An 18,550-nucleotide genomic window follows, 5' to 3' on the forward strand; every position below is an offset into this window, starting at 1 on the left:
AAAGAGGAGGACATACCCGTTACTAACAAAATGTTACTTAGTGATTTAAAGTCATATTGTTTAATTTTCAGTGATTTCTAAGTTTTTAGTTTTTTTATTAGAGAAGTAAATTTTCATTAAAACTTTATATTTTTTTTATTCGTTAATGGTTACAGAAATACACTTAAATTGTAAAAAAAGAATGCCATTTTTTATTGTAAAAAAATGTATCACATAAAATAAGTATGTTTTAAGTTATAGCCAAAAAACTCAGTGGCCTTTATTTTCTTTTGAGGAGTATATATTGTTATCTCAAACATTAACTACATTTTTTTTAACTTGTCTACAACAATAAAAATTAAAAAATTATATATAAACTTGAACATATAAAAAAAAGTCAGTTACCGGGCGAGATTCGAACCCGTAACACTCGTTTAGCAGTCCGCGTCTTAACCCGCTGGACCAGACGGACAGTGGCCGGCAACACGAAATTAGCGACCATATTCTGCGTCGAAAGAAAAACGCATGAAAACTCGAAAACACGCGTTTTCCCAAACATAAGACTAATCTAGATAGATTGTATACCCCCAAAAGCCCCCATATACCAAATTTCAGCGAAATCGTTAGAGCCGTTTCCCAGATCATGGAAATATATATATATATATATATATATAATATATATATATATATATATACAAGAATTGCTCGTTTAAAGGTATAAGATATAGATATAAAAAAGTGTTAATATTTGGTGCAAAACGCGGTCGTGAGTCTTCTCGAAGTGATAATGTTTCAGAAAAATGGTCAATGGTAGATGATGATGTCTCCTGTGTCTCGTTGCCAATATTAGGGGTAAACGACATACAAAACAAACGCGTAAAATACAACTAGACAACAAAGCAAGTTATTTTCTAAATATTTTGTTTCCAGCCTCGGCCACTAGAGGGCTTGGTGATATTTGTTAATATATGATATCTGTTTTAGTTCAAACACGTTAAATGTTCTTATAAGAGCAAATAATGCATGAATATCCTCCTAACCGTTTCCAAAGTTTCAAATATATTCTTCATCATACTAACCCTTTAACTGTCAGATTCTAATTGGTCACATACATATTACTTTCGCAGCATCCGCGTCTTTCCGCGGAAGCTTGACAAATTGGAGCAGGGATTATCCCTGGCTCTATTAGATACAAGTTCGGTCGCAGAATTATATCGCACGGATTGGGGATCTAGCAGACTTACATTTACGGAGATTCTTCGTTCGATATAGGAATAGAAAACAATTATTGTAGGTACGCTAGTACGACATTGTCAGACAAACCAGCGTCTTGACTTTGTTATTGCTTATATGAATGAATGAATGAATGAATGAATGAAATTTATTCCAGAAAATCATTTCCATATACATTATACATTTACACATTACAAAAAGAATTAAATTAAATTAAAATAAAATTAAATCAAATTAAATAACATCCTAAAATTTAAAATTTAAATAACAATAAAATTCAAATAAGGACCTGCGTCCCGGGTTACCCTGAGCCCGTCACGATAGGCTTGTGGTAGCCCCTCCAGCGCTCGTGCAGCGGGCTGGCGTCCCACTCTATATGTAAGAAAATGTTTTTATAAGTATAATTTGCAAGACCACTACGAGTAGCAGAATAAACATACATATATAATTGGATACTAATGTCATGACATTTAATTAGATGTTCTACAAATTTACAGTTACTTTGTGGTTTAATAATAATAATAATAAGGGCAGCTTGTGGCGAGCTGTTGGGGAGTAACGACCCCACGGACCCGAGTGTTCCCGAGAGTCGGTCAGGGTCTCCGTCTCCGGCGTGTCTTTGTCGGTCGGAGTGGACCCCAAGGGGACCCGCAGGACTCTCAGCTCTGGCTTGCCTTCATTGGCCGTCCAGAGGGGAATCGTTAGAGCTATATGCTCCGGGGGTGGAAGTGAAAGATGCATAAGACGCGAGTTGGCACAGTGGCTGTTATCAGCCACTGGGTAGAAAGCGGCGCACACCTCTCGACACCCCTGAGCCGCTCACACCGGTGTTGCTCCTGGTCGTCTTTACGACGGCAGTTTCAGGGGCCCATCTAGTCAGCGGCAAGTCACCGCCTGCCTCGATAACGTGTTTAAGCATTGTTATGGCAGGTGTCCGGACCTCTTTACAATAGCCCAATCTTTTGACCAGCCAAAGTTCAACACCATAACCGGCCCTCTTATCCACTTTATTTACAATAGCCCCTACACCAGCTGGGACCGATTTACGGGTATCTATTTGTACCCGTGAATGGGTTCTAGCTGGTGTATTACATAACACCAAATTTGTCTAAAAGGGCCTCTGCGCTGTTGGCTTCGGCCCCACGCATGCCTCCCAAAGGTCCGGGACCCCATGGTCCCGAGATATGGAAAGACATACAAATAATAATAAAATACTGTATTGTGCACTACAAAGAAATATACATGTTACAAACAAAAAAAAAGGACATAAGTAAGTAGGTAACAACAGGCGGACTTATCGCTAAAAAGCGATCTCTTCCAGACAACCTTCAGATAGCGATTCAGTGGCTAGAAATAAAGTTATTGGGCAGTGCAAAACCACATAAGTGTAAAGTTTATAAAATAAGTAAATAGAAACTACAAACAATGAGAAATAAACTACATATATTATATAGGCAACAATAATACACTACATATACCTACACAAAATACATAAATACAGTCATAATGAGTAATCAAGCAAGAGAAAAATAACGACCAGGTAAGAAAAAGATATGAGTGTAAGGAGCATGACTAAGAGAGAGAGTGTTCTTTTAGACGTTTTTTAAAAATGGGTAGGGATTGAGCACGTCTTATGTCAATGGGCAAAACATTCCACATCCTTACAAAAAAAAAATGCGTTGTTAAATGCGTTGTGTATTTATAGCTTTTGTTTACAAGACGTTTGTTTTCGTCCTTATTTGTGATTAATCCAATAACAAACAATCTTAATTAAATTAAACTAATTTTTACTTGGATGGGCATTCGTAAAATATCAAAATATAAATATATTCACGTAACCGTATATTTCAAATTATATTAATTCATGCCAGGCTTGCTCTCTTTTCATGTTCAGTAATAAAACAGCGAGGAGAAAGTCCTTACGCTTTCAGTGCTGAAGCGCCTACATTGTGTTCACGCATGCGAGATTTTTTAATTGCTAGCACACGAATGGTATTGGTGGCTTTTTGACGAAGTTAGACGGGTTTGTTTACTAACGACGATAGACAAACAGATTACTAAAATGTGTTGTAAGTAAAATATACACCTCCATGTCCATTATCCAAGGTCGTTATTATTCTTTCTTTTTTGAAATTATAATTTACTACACACTTTGACGCCCGTAATGATAACCTATCACATTTTTTATCTCCATTACATGTCCCGCGGCTGCACTGTCATGTAAAATCTCGGTCCGAAGAGCTTATTTCCAAAGTCCAAATATGTATTGGGGTACCTACGATGTACGTAAGTATTCATTGTATTCAAGTAAGTTGAAGTAGGAGTTCGCATTATTGTATATTACTATAAAAACGGCATGAAAAAAACTACATTAATGACTAAAAAGAAAGTAAAATGCAACTTTTGCGATGATAATAAATGATCCTCATTACAGCTTCATTACGATAAAAGCAAACATAACTGCGCTAACTTTGCCAAAGTATATCAGCAGCACAAAACCGGGGTCCGGAACGTACTGTGTCAAACACAATGAGAGACTGAAATAGGACGAGCATACGAGTTTAGACTGCTAACTGGTCTGACAGGGCTCTTTATAATGCAAAATAGCCCACGGAAGATTGCGAGCGAGCCGTGGACCTAATTCACTTTGAGCTGAATTAATGATAAGTAAAGTGAAAAAAAAATTGTAAATAAGCTCATATAAATTTTTAGTAAGTATTTCATATAAGTATGAAATGATGAGTGAGAATGAATACTGCGCACTGAATATTTTTTGCAAACTTGTCCAGAATTTCGGACATAATTGTAAGATGTTTTATGGGCATTACTAGAGTTAGACCAAGATAACTCAGCAGTGATTTTGATAGCCTGACTGTGCACGACATACGTCATAATTTCATAGTTAGTTTGACGTCTAAAATAACACTTACATTGCCTAGGCTATCAAAATCGCTGCAGAGTTATCTTGGCCTAAATCTAGCTCAGTGATTTGTTGTAGTGAGTGAGGTTGTAGGTAGGAAATTTTAGATATGTCATAAAAAGCCTACGTATCTACGAGTATCTTCCATATTTTCTATTAAAAAAACCTCTCGACGGGCGGACGAAATTTCCATAAATAACGCGTAAACATGACATGTCGTATCCGCTTGTATCATGGGCCAGTGGCCCAGTGACGGGGATGCAGGAAATTAACTGAACCCTTCAGGATATTCAGCTAACTCGTCCTAATAACATCAACGGGAGTATGTCTTCGTTGCCGCTTTCGTAAAATTCACTCCTTTGCGTAGCTTTATTGAAGTGTAAACTCAACAGCGAACAATGTAGTTACTGTATCGTAGATAAAAACGAAAGTAAGTACCACGTCTTTGCCTTAGAAACTATTAGTTGGACGAGTGTTTCTGCTATTTTTTGTTGCAAATTTGCATTAGAAAATAAAAGAGACATTAATGGGAAACCTTTCAGTTGGCCTGCATATTACATCGTTTTGACATAACCGTCACATAAGAATACACAGAAGAATAGGTAGTGTAAAGAAGGGATTTTACAAATAAGCAAATAAATTGCTTGCTACAATTTATTGCTACTTACACTGAAGCTGGAAGAATTATATATATACGATGAATTATTGCGTACAACGCAGCAGGCAAATTTATGTTATTTTTTTTTAAATATACTTGAACGATAAAGGGTTCCCTGAGGATTATATTAAACACTTTGTAAGGTGCACGCTAAACTCTATTAAATTATATTCGAGAAAAAACATAATATGCTTTTTGTTGCGTTATCTTAAAGTCGGTGTTAGCTTGGCATGGGTAAAAAGGGGTAATTTGGTGAGCAATCTGCGTTAATGTAAAGCGGAGGGACCGGTTGCGCCCGCGTTTACCTGCACGCACCTACTTTTTTTTGTTTTTGCTAAGATGAAGTGTATATATTTGAAGAATAAGTCTGAGTTCGCCTTAAAGTAAGCAAAGTAGAGAATTTTTCGTACGAGTTAGTCAATAAAAGGATGAAATACATATTAGGTAAAAAAACTTGTGGTACGATTATGGCTGCTAGCCTGCATCTTTAGAAACCATTAGTGGGACCATGTTTTGCCTCAAATTATATACACTATAAAAAGGCGAGATTTTAATATCACAGCATATAAAATAAGCCTTGAGATCTAGTTGAGATCCTTGGAGAAAGTTTTGCCCATCAGCTATCTAGTGATGAAGAATCTCAGACACGCAGAAATTCATTCAAATTACCACATGTAGATCGTGAGTATAGTAGTCATTAGCACAAGCGTCCTATAAGCCGAGACTTAATCAAACGTACTCCTATAACCACATTATGGACGGGTTCGGCCGGAAATGCGTCAGTCTGCCTCCATCCTGCCGCGGGAACCCGATTGATAAATTATATTAGTATTGAGCCTTTCATGCTTTGTTTTGTCCGAATGTATTGACTGGCAGGTGTTGTGATTCGAGTTTAATCTACATACCTATTCTATAGTTAGCTAAGGGTAGCTGTCACTAGACATATACAGAAAGGATCATATTTTTTTTTTCTAACGCTCATAGTACCCATTTATATGCACTTCAAACCGGGATGCGTAGTTTTAATAATATATAATTTTCACACACCAATTGGTAAAGACCCTCTTGGTTGTTCAAAAACTAATGAGAGAGTTGCATTTTATCCACATGTGGGGCAATGTTATCCGATGCAAATTTTGAGTTGTTTCCTTATGTTAGCTGGTTGAATTGATTTTTAAATGATGATTTAGAATTATATTTTTTATTACGTTCATTTGGATTTGATATGGTTTGTTTTTTTTTGGCATTTTATAGTTAGATTCCGCTTCTCGAACCTAAAACTCGAACTTTTGGAATCTTTCGGTTGCCCCGGGTATCAATATTAGCACAACTTTGTCCCCCTTGTAAAACAAATAACCATTATCCGATTATTTTAAGGAACTAATAAAATCATAAGAAATTTTTGGAATGATGTTTGATTTTTAATTCATTTTATCATGATGCTTTGAGATCTATGTTCCTTTTATCAGCAGCCTACAGAGTACCCGCTATTTACCAAACACCCAGCGTAAGGATTAACTAAACCATTTAATTAAAGGCACCAAAGCTGCTTTCATTCAATTGGCTATCCCAAATTTCCCGGTGTACTAATTAAGTCAAATCATGTGTGATTATAAATCATGTGCATGCAATCAAGCTCATAATTACATGTTCTATTGGATGTTATTGTTTGCATGGGGCTCAAGTCTCAAATTAGTAGATTCTGGAGCAGATAGCTGTTGTTTCAGAATATGTACATGGAATTTTGTTTTCAGAATGACACAGAATATATATGTAAGTGGAAACGGCGATGAGAGTTCCTTCGATGCTGTGCCAAACGTTAGAAAGCCGACAAAGTATAAATGGACGAACCTTCTCAAATCATTAACCGTATAAATTAGTTGTTTAAAGGCTAATGTCTCTAACTATGATTATGCCTGGTGGCAAACTCTCGGGTTATCGCATCAATATAAATATTTCATTATTTAGGCGCCAGGATCATATAATATCTAAGTGTGCCCTATAAGTGTGCTCGCTTTGTGTGGTAGGACACAGCACAGCGGATGTCATTCAAGATCTAGAGCAGAGTCCAAATGGGAAAGTGCCTTACAGAAAACCGCAGCCAAATAACACTAGACCCTACTCATAGTGTTGTGTTCCTGCCAGTAAGTAAGGTTGCCAGAGCTCAACGAGAGTGCAGAGTGTTAGGGCCACGCAACGCGCATGTAACACCCCTGGAGTTTCAGGCATCCATAGGCTACGGAGACTGCTTACCATCAAGCGAGCAGCGGGCAGTATGCTTGTTTGCCACCGACGTAGTATTAAAAAATTGTTCAATATATAAATAAAAAAAAATACTGAAGATAATATTTATATCTTTACATTATACAGAAAAGTATACTGCTCGCAAAGCATACGAGAAATCCTTTACTCCTTTATTGAGATGGTCAGTCAACATCAAATTTCATATATTGGAATCGGAGCAAACATCTTTATTTCATAAAATGTAATGTTCGCTTCAATAAGTAGGTATATGTGACGATCCACGGTAAAAGGTACCTTATGGCGGTTGGCGCTTACGTTGCATAGCATGGCATTAGTATTGGAGCGTCGTAAATAACAGCGTAAGCGCCAACCGCCATAAGGTACCTTTTACCGTGGATCGTCACATATGGACATTTTGGACGCACAATCCAAAGATAGCAGCATCTGTTCGCGTGGGATCATTTCAACAACTTTAAACTCGCTTTTTGATATCGAATGGGATAATAATTAGAAATTAATTTCATACTGCGGGTCTACTAGGTGAAAACCACAGCCTAATTTTGAGCGTAGTCCAGGCCGGCTAAATAGCCTAAATTCCACAGAGCAATAATTCAGACTCCCCGTGCACCATGCCAAAGGCATTTCATACGAATATCCACAGTATAATACGTGAAATATATTTTGTTACTAAAGAATACAAAACTGTTTATTTCCTTTTAAAACCTCGTTCCATTCCATGCATTCTTAGTAGTCATAACTTTTGTAGCACTCGAATCAAAGTCGTTTTTCCAACGTACTGTTTCCTAAGTTAAGAGAACGAAAAAGAACGAAAGAGGAAATGTAGCTGGTTTCCAGTACATTAGACGTAACATATTATGTATTGCTGGTATAAAACATGGTTCCCAGTCAAAGGTCGACGGCAACAAACTGCACAGTTACACGCTTTGTACGAACACGGCTGCATTTAATAGGTATGCTGTGCTTATTTGCACTATTAAATTCTTCTCCGGTAAAATTTATTCAGCTTTGTAAGCGGCACTTAAAAAGACCTTGACAAGCTCTAACAATCTAGCAGAATTATAACTTGGGAGCTACTCGTAATTACGTAATTATATTCTAAGCTTTATTAACCGACTCAACAAAAGGAGGCAGTTCTCAATTCGGTTGCATGTTATTTTGACGTGAAGCTTCGTAATCGAAAATAATTTAAATGGCATTTTAAACTATTTCGTAAAGTCAGTTTTTTGTATTACAAAAAATTCTTAATATTTTATACGTTTAATTATATCATTATCCACATACTGGCACCAAGCACGCTACTGCTTGTCAGGTCGTGAATGGGCTAAACGCCTTAAGAGGATACGAGAGCTGAGATTTAAGTATTTTAGGTGAATATATCCCTCTCGCTAACGGAAGCGGCTCCTAAAACTAGTGCTATAAGGACAACGCCAGGTTAGGCGAAAAATCTTGCGTAAAAATTTCAAAAAACCATGTTTCGTACTCGACTGTTTCCTCCTCCAAAACTTAACCAAATTTAACGAAACTTCGAGATCTAAATGGTAATAAAATTATCTGTGTCAGACTGTTTTGCTTTTAGGCTATATAATGTCAGTTTTGAATACCATGCTTCTCTTTGCGGCCTAGTAAATTCGGCCGTATTTGAAGAGCACTAACGCCTTAAGAAACAAAAATATCAAAAAAAGCAAAACAGTCCGACACAGGTACTAATAATTATAATCTGTGTTGATAAAATCATTGCTTTAACTTCAAAAACCACCAAGGAAACAGTCGAGTACGTTTTTATGGAGAAATGACAACTCCTGTTGCTTCTTAAATGAAATTATTTTACAAATCTCTGAAGGTTTTATTCTTGAAAATTTAATGATAAATGTCAAATATTCCGTAGGCACGACAAGTTTCTGAGAACAATAACGATCCTGGATTACAGCTTTACAGCGTCAGATGACGAGCGCTGGCTTGAAAGTACTATGTATGATGCATTGATATTCTGGAAAGAAGCAGCTATTAACGTCCGAGTTAGACTGGAGAATGTATCAGAACGTTTGAAATCCCGCCCGTCCAATCCGCTGAATAAACAACACACTTTACGGTTCAGACAGCTCTCGTTCATGCTGCAATACTGAACACTCCAAGAATCGCTAAAACACTAAAAGGTTGCGCGGCCAGCGGACAGACCCCTAGATCATAGCAATTTGGTTATATATTAGTTCCGACGTTCGATCAAATGCGATGTTGGGGAGACCAGGTTAGGCTGGCAACATGGCGCGGCAGGCAGATATGTCGGAATTGGTCTGAGAGCTTCATCCGCAAATTGCCTCTATAATTAAGTAGCTTTGCAAAGCAAACGTGGGTTCTACGTAGGCTTTGTAGACTAATTGCGATCAACGATCCGACATTGTTAAGTGTTCCCACTTGTTACAGACATTTAGCGTAATTCTTATAAATTCCGTACAGTTTAGAAAATGTTTTTAATGTTCTTTATTGAATAGTCAGTAATTTCATTAATTTTTTTAAGATTTAGACACCCGCAGGACACGGAAGATAAAGTAATTAACTTTGGTAGAAAAAATAACACAACGTATTTGCAATTATTATGAATCGACAAAGATCCTGTTCGGCTCGAATGCCATCAAAGAATTTAAAAAGTGTCTTCTTGGGTTGAAGCGTGAAATCGTTTTAACCGTGGTGCGTCATGTCAGTTTATTGCCTGAGTGCGTCTAGGAGGAGGTAGACACTTAGACAGACTAGTACTAAAAGGTAACGAGTACCTGCGAGGTTCGTCCATGCGTTTAACTTGGGGTAATAAATTATTTGGGCGGTATTCAGATGTTGCATTCGTCTGCAAGGCTTTGCACGCAGGCGGCGATGCGTGTGATTGCACCGACTAGTTCTGAGTGGGATGTTTGCCGCGGATTTATCGGAATTGGTAGTGCGGGTAGCCTGTTAGTTTAATTTAGTTTACTGTACAGTATGCCTCAAAATACTTTATTAACTTAAATTACGAGATAGGATACGTTTAACAAATTAATGAAGATGTTATTGGAAATAAAATGTTAGTAATGTTACAAAGAAAAAGAAAAATAAGATTTTCGTACCATGCTGACGTTGAAAAGCAGTGTAGGTAAAGGAGAATTACACTTTTATAGCAATGGACCGAAGTGCACGATTTAGTACTTATTTAAAAAGCTTCTCCTGGACCGCACGAAATGGTATTTGCATTTAAATTACATAGTTATCTTAATTTTATCGAATCGGAATCTCAATAACTCGATATTTATTTCATTGAATTTGCCGACGATTATTAATTCGGTTTGTACGACAAAGGTTCCAACGGTCAAAACACTTTTATTTAATGTTTAGGGATCCCTAAATATCTTAATCGAAGTTCACGTTAGGATACTACTATTATAATGCTTCGTAATACGTACCTAATGTTATGATGATGACAAGAAGCATGTATTTTAAATAGGATGCTGACCGTATGTATGTAATTCGGCTAAATAAACTTAAACATTTTAATTTTCTTACGAGTAAAGTAAATATTTAGTGGAACTACTATATCTAACTAGACTTGAAGTAAATCTCATTAGTTTGCAGCTCTTAGCCGAGTTCAGCTTGAAACATTGCTATTGTTGAGACGCTTTATGAACACAACCTTTAAAAATGAAAGCATGCAGACTTGTGTAGGTACATAACGTGTAGGTAATTTACATCATTAACCCTTGTAGTGATAAGCCATCGGCTCCCGACCGATTACGTCATTTAAAATTGAAATTTGATTCAATTAAATAAAATCAAAACTCCAACAACTCAAAAACGACATATGCCACTTGAAGACATATACATTGTTCACAAACACAATGTAAAATAGGAAGGTTGGATTCCCACTTTTGTGAAAAATGGAGAAAATGAAACTTTCGTTATAAGTTTTTATGAAAATTAAAAAGTCATAAATACATGAATAAATGCTTTTTATCTACACACATATCATAAACCCTCTATGATGCCTACAAAATCCGTAAATAATGGTCATCATTACGATAAACTGTTTTGTTACAACAAATTTCTTATCTGTGATAATGTTGTAATTGCTTCATAACTACATCAAAATCGATTTGGTAATGACTTTCAAATTTGGAACATCTCTGAAAAAAAAAGCAATTCGAAATGACCTCTATTCTAATATCAGTCGAGATGTCTTTTTGTTAGAAAAGAAATGTCAATTGCATACAATTTCGACAAATCTCGCATGTTAATTTGTATCGAATGATAACTCTAGCTATTATATATAAACGTCATATTTTTGTAGGAATTTTGTCACTGTCGCTTCCCAGTCTGTGCAGAATTAGTTTTGAGTTTTTGACAAAATCCTTCTTTCAAACTATAGTAACTATATAAACACGCAAAAATGACTTTGCAGTGATGTTAATGACGATGTGTTGTTTTTGAGCAATTCAATAACTATCTCTTTCCGTTTCTCGATTGTAAATAAAAGTTAGTCAACAACAAAAGCACATCGTTACAGAGCAGAAGAAACTTTGCTCATCCACGTGAGTGTAAGAGCACTCGTAGTAAATCGCCCGTTGACTTCCTAATGGGCGCCACTTAGTATTTGATGGCACCGATAGTTGCTCGCCAGTGTATACTCGCACAAGTTTCAATTACATTGCCGTGCGGCACGGGAGCCATCCGTACTTTATTGAACTTAAATAGACTGCCTGGTCAATCATACAGGGGCCATGGTATAATAAACAACATCAAAGAAAAAATAATTTTATTTGTATCATCGAAACAGAGATCAATAATAAGTATTAGAGCCCATCTGAGCTTTGACGTGACAAAGTGTGGAATCTGGCGTTTATGGTGACATTTCCATACTGTCACTAAATTGTACATACATTGGTATTTGGTTCTGATAATGTTCTTGTTGCTTGTTCTTTCTATGCTTTTTTTTCGTAAGAATATTTGTATCGCCAATAGATTTAGGAAGAAAACGAGCCCAAGCGGATGACTAATAAACTATTTGAATTTGAAATTTAAACAAGCCTATTTTAAATACATATTGCAGAGAATTTAGATAAAGACTGCATTCCTTTCCACGCGACCTATTCTCCTGTCAACGCGTTACGTACGGACCCTGTCACTATCACTGGCTCGCGGTAACGGCCTCTACACACGACATGTACAGTCAGCAAAAAACGAATCAACCGGATGCACAATTTTAAAAATACAAAGTAGAAAATGTAAGTTTTTACCAAAAAAATATTATTATTTGTGGCGAACTACGCGAAAAGGTTGAAGAAAGTAAAAGATATCGCCTCACTCGACGAACGACGTTTTATTTTGGTTTCAAATTCAACCTTATCACTTAGGGTTATGGACTGAATCGCCAGAACCAATACATGACAAAGTAGCCAACTTACGACCATGCTTGCTTTTCATAGGTGTTGTGGTGGTTCGATTTTATCTTTAAAAGCGGTTGGATAGTAGATAAACTATGCTGTCTAACCACAATATGTTTGACGGGAGTAGGCGCTTCGTAAAAGCGTTTCTTCGTCGTGATTTAGTAGGCAATAGCTAGGTGACAAATTATCGCATTATAGTGAGTAAGAAGCTACCGAAAAATATGAGTTAAGTACATTAGTGTTTTGATGTCGTAGATAAATGGTCTGTTATATCTAATTCTAGCTATTGCAATATTTGCAATGTTTATTATGTTTATAGACTTTGCAAACATGCACACGCAGTGTAGCGGGCATCAGTTTACATTAGTGAATTGTATGAAGTTCATTTCGAGTCAGATTCTTGAGCTGGAGTCCTTCCTTAGCATAAAAAAATAGGGTATTTTTGTATAGGTACTAAGTAATAGGTATAGAAAAGTCAAAAGCATTTATTTGTCAAAAGAAAAGGCATAATTATTAGCCCGCACTTATACATTCCAGTTCTACTATTGCCTTTCTTTGAGACGACCAAAATAAATATTTTATTACACAATATCCTGATTCTGAAGCGCCCCGAAACAAAGCAGGTGAAATTCCATTGGAAAATAGGTGGAATTTTTAATTTCGGAATTCATAGCTCTCGGTAGCGAGCGAGGTTAGAATCGGCCATCGAGATATTTGCAGCGTCACAAGTTCAATACTGGTATGGGCGATCTTGGGAATCAGCGACTTATAGGGTTAACGGAAGGCGGACGATATAAAATATATAACTTTTAAAATAAATTGCCTCCAGTTGCAGCTTAGTTTAGAATCGGCATTGGCGACTTGTGTTTATGCACTTTCTACCGGTATGCGTCACTGACTGTGGGTAAACCTTTTAGAATAAATAAATAAATACTTTAGGACATTATTACACAAATTGACTATCACAGGGGTTTCCTTTTAGGAAATTCCAAGCTGCCTTCTACTAATAACTGTCAATAAAATACAAATACTAAATCAGGTTCAGCGGTTTAAGCATGAAGAAGTAGTCGAAGTAGATAACAGACAGACAGTTACTTTTACATTTATAATATTGAAGAGCTTTCACATAGACTAAGAATTAAGAATGCATATAGTTTTGGAAACCTCAAAAATATCATGAGATGCACTATACGCATAAAATTAATAATAATAGTTGCGGTAACCCTAGATGCCAATACATTTTATATGTAAAATATGAATAACGTTCGCTGAGCTGACAGTTCAGTGCATCCAACGCTACCTGGATTTGCTGCGGGCATGGAATATTTCTTACGCAGGCTTGTCGTAGCTAAATTACAATACACTACTAGAACTGTACTCACGACTTACCAGATGGGTACATGGTGATGGTTGTGTAAATCTAGGAACCTACCGTATTATTCTGCCATCGTGTAAGCGGAAGTTATTAACTTATTATAAATTTCTGGTTCAATTTACTTAATAAGTATTTTGAGATCCCCGATCGAGTTATGTCCGAGTCAGTATTTGTTTTATATTTTAATATGAGATCTGTGCCCCTAGTGTAAATTTAGTGTATAGCGAAACGTGACGTACGCGTTTGCGTTAAGTCTCATTTTGTATGGGTTTTTGAACAGCGCGCCAAGCGGGACGTTTTGGAAAGTCAAAAATCTCATACAAAATGACACTTAACGCAAACGCGTACGTAAAGTTTCGCTGTCGAAAATATTTACACTAGGGGTACTGGACTAAAACTTGATTTAATGATCCGAACATGTCGAATATGTCGATCAAATATGGTAATTAATGGTCCCATGATTGGTGACATTAATGAGGAAATTTGGAGTATTTCAGATATTTCACTGTACTCGTAAAATTTCTACCGCTTAGCGCGTTAAAAGTTGAATTTCTTATTCGTCTTTAATGTTTTGAACGTGTTTAAGGTGCCGTAGGTTGAGAGAGCGGAGTTTTTGAAAAATCGAACCGCTTTATGAGATAACAATACTGTTACCAAAAATTTAATCAGCAATCTTGAGGATTTTCTCTAAGGAGTTCGGCAATTCTAATCCTGTTTTGTTGACTTTGGATCGATAGAAAAAAACCACGAACACAGGCGTTTTACGCACTCTAACAATTTATGCATAAAAAAAATATATATGAAAATTGCTTCTTAAAATGCGCATATTTATTATTGAGAAAACTTAGCGATAACTTTTAACTTTTTTTAAATTTACAACAAATTAAAATTCGAAATCCCGAGCACGCACATCCATCTCGCTTACGCTCAGTGAGAGTGAAAGAAGAACAGGAACCTGCGGGCCCTTAAAGAAAGACAGTGCAATGGGTTTCAATATAATTAACGTATTGAGCAGCTCTAATTACTCTTGTTTCTGGAAAATGTTGTCAGTGTTTAAAGAAATTCAACAGATGTTAAATTAAACACAATTAAAAACGAAACGAACTAAATAAAGTTCATTATATCATTGCGAAAAGTTGGAAGGTAATATCAGCAAAGTTAAAATAGAACACAAATCTTAATTTAAATACTTAATACCCTTAAATACTTCTGAATGTTACATACTTTTGTTACATACGTTTCCACTTCATATCATATTTGTGGTTTACATACATATTATAAGGAGTTGAACGCGTATCTACACGCGATATACACGTAGGTACATACGTACTGAAAACAAATAAACGCTACTGAAAATAGGTAAGTGTAGCTTGATAAATTGCTGTAATATAACGGCGACGGCAAATTTAATTTCTGCTGACAAAGGACAGATAAGACCCACATAAGACTGGGAACTAATAAAAACGTCCGGAAATCCAGGCTAGGAATGCCTGGCTACTTTTCAGCTCGCTGGGGACAGGAATGCGATGCAAGCGTGGCTAGTTTGGTACGGGACAACGCATAAATTCCAACGTAAGTGTGAATAAAACAGTGTATGTACCGTCTACAAAGTCACGATTGATTTATTACCCTCACGCGCCCCCTAACGCGTTTCTACTTGGCCCCCTGGTTAAGTATAAGAGAATGCTTTAAGGCATTACGTACGTTATTTGAACTTTTTCGTTGTGTGCAATATAGAGTAAAATTAGGAAATGACTATAAATTATATGTCTTATGTGTAAATGTGTAGAAATACTCAACAGTTTGATTTTATAGATGATGGCATAATACGATCGGTATCATATTTTCCTTTTCTAAGTGCGACTCCCAATTGGTCATAGAAACCGGCCCACCAAAATGTATTCATTTTATTACGTATATAATTTTATTTAGGCCTAAAATTATGTTGGTGCGACGTCTGGAGAAATTTTGCCACAGTCATTAATAATTAACTCATTAATATTATCTAAGACGCCCTGTGTCTCATATTAACAGGTCATTCAAACTGACAGTGTGCTTGACAAATTGGTCTAGAGCTTGAAACCCGAGTGTAACGAGTTGGCCAATTTTAGAGTCTTTAGCCAATTATTAGCATATCCGGCCCTCTAGTACCCGCAGCTCTAATATTAGCTAAAGGTTGTTGACGTGATGGCCACTTATTCCGTCCTATAATAAGGATCTATTCATTTTTATATAGGATAATAGGAATCAATTCAATGAAATAGTATTATATTAGTATCGCGGCTCAAGGTTTGCCAAAGGGCAATGGAGCGGAGTATCTGACAGGGTGAGGAACACAGAGCTTCGAACCCGTGTCGTTGATGTTGGGATGAAGACCGCCAGGCTAAAGTGGGACTGGGCTGGACATGTCTGCCGGATGAATGATGACAGATGGGCCAAAATAGCCACTAGCTGGCATCCCCAGAGTAGTCGTGGCAGAGGCAGACCGAGAAAGAGATAACGGGACGTCTAGGATGCGTTTCAGCGGGATTGGCGGGATCTTGTTCAGCACAGGGAGGATTAGAAAGCGAGAGGGGAGGCCTTTGCCCAGCAGTGGGACACACAAATAGGCTAATAAAAAATAGTATTATACGTGCTTATTTTTTGCTAAGAGGAGCAGAGAAGTGTTGGTCGTTGTATCCAAAAACATCTTTTTAAAATATCAATAGGTAGGGTTAAAAGGTATCTTTCCACTCAAACAAAACTATGAAAAGGCACACAAACGCGTAGCTAATATGTAAAGTGAATTGACCGCAAACTGGAGGAAAATAAACGAGCCCGATCGGTTGATGGGAACGCGAATATCGAAAAAATAAACCGGAACTTCTGCAGACCCGCCATTACTGGAGCTTTATGCAAGAGTCGGTTAACTATCTTTTTTAAAATTCGTTTACGTAAAACGGGTAAAACCGTAAACGTGTAACAAAAGTGGAATCTATCGACTCTGTAATGGTCGATTATTTCTGTTGTACTGCTATCAAAGTAGGTAGAAAAATATTTCATTACAATCTTCTCATTTATCATCATTTCTCTTAAAGATAATGGGCTTGTCCCTAATAAGATTATGAGTAAGTTTCATAAGCACTGTCACTACTACCATACCTATGTATTTTTTTAAAGTAACTTAAGTGTTTCCGATATAAAGTCAAACTTTTAACAATTTTCAGTAAGTCAAGATGAAGAAATAAGCGCTCGATATGTCGCACCCGACCAAGTTCTGATGAGGTCTAATTTGCATATAATTGGAGAGCGGTGCTATTCATTCCAGTTTGGATAAATTCATTTTGTTCGGCGATGCTCCTTAAACTGTCGTAATTTTGGCGAGTCGAGGAATTGAGTGCGCTCTCTGGCTCGAGATGTTTTCGGGGAAATATGAAATTAACTTTCAGATATTGCATGTGCTCTAACATAGAAGAAAGATTAAAAACAAAGCTCCACATTTATAGCGACATGTTTTGAATGCCATCTTCAAATTTGTTTTCAAGTGTTTTTACCTCCACATCGCGCGTCGCGGGGCATACTAATAACATTTTTATTTAATTTAATGTCAGTATGACTCGAAATTTTCATCATTAAATCTAGTTTAATCATAATTCAAAGGATATAAAATAGGCAATCTACTTATCATAAAAAAGATATTTAAAAAAACTGAGGAATTGTTTGACATGATGCCAACGGCCACTTTCTATCACCGCACCGCTCGCTGTCGGCAGGGAGTTCACCCTCACACCTTAGAACCTAGATGGTCGCGTGCTGTGCGGTTCAAGAGGAATTTCCTCCCGCGGACGCTCCGGCTGTGGAATGAGCTCCCTTCCGAGGTTTTCCCGAGGGTCTACAGTATGGGGTTCTTCAAAAAAGGAGTGTACAGGTTCTTAAAGGGTCGGCAACGCGCATGTAACACCTCTGGAGTTGCAGGCGTCCATAGGCTGCGGTGACTGCTTACCATCAGGCGGGCCGTATGCTTGTTTGCCACCGTCGTGGTATATAAAAAAAAAAAAAAAACTGATTCCGTATCGCTTCTCGTCTACCGACAGTCAATGCCATTGAATTTAAATCGGATTAAACGAAAGTCTCACTCAAATGAACGACTGGACTGAACTATGCTGTTTTATTTTTCAAAAATAATCCTTTTTCCTAATGAAGGACGAATTCATTTTCCTGCAGAGCGTATTACGTTCTTTGACGAACGTTGAAATCTTATAAGGGTTTTAGAGCAGTCTGGATTCCAGTTAAACTCTTCTTGCTTCCTCGACTTTGCATTCGAGAGCTGTTTGAGCAGGTTTTCCTCAATGAGATTACGTAATCGAGTTTCCATTCAAAAAATATGGAAGAGCTTTTATATTAACTACCATTATAACTAACATTCTTGAAATTATTTATACTGCCCATGAGCATTAGACCACCATGATTGTTCAATGATTACTGTGATTAGAGTTCCTTGTCCAAAGGGCGTTACAACGGGACCTTACTATCATAGACAAATGGAATATAATAATTGACGTACAGCGATTAACCAAACATATTGTGATGAATTTGACAACTAGATGGGACTGATGATACGATTGACGAAGCTAAAACATTTTGAGATGCATAAAAAATCAGTTCTAAATATTTAAAAATAATTGGTACGGAGCAATAAACTTATCTTAGAAATGCGGGCTTGAATAGCACTTGAG

At 36.9% G+C, this 18,550-nt stretch overlaps 1 protein-coding gene across 5 annotated transcripts in view; it reads right to left on the bottom strand.

Annotated features, from left to right (window-relative positions):
* The window catches only part of LOC133519849 (protocadherin-like wing polarity protein stan), a 219,077-nt gene that overhangs the window by 83,019 nt on the left and 117,508 nt on the right, over positions 1–18,550 (bottom strand). The window lies entirely within an intron of this gene.

The sequence above is a fragment of the Cydia pomonella genome, chromosome 7, assembly GCF_033807575.1.
Source record: "Cydia pomonella isolate Wapato2018A chromosome 7, ilCydPomo1, whole genome shotgun sequence".
NCBI lineage: Eukaryota > Metazoa > Arthropoda > Insecta > Lepidoptera > Tortricidae > Cydia > Cydia pomonella.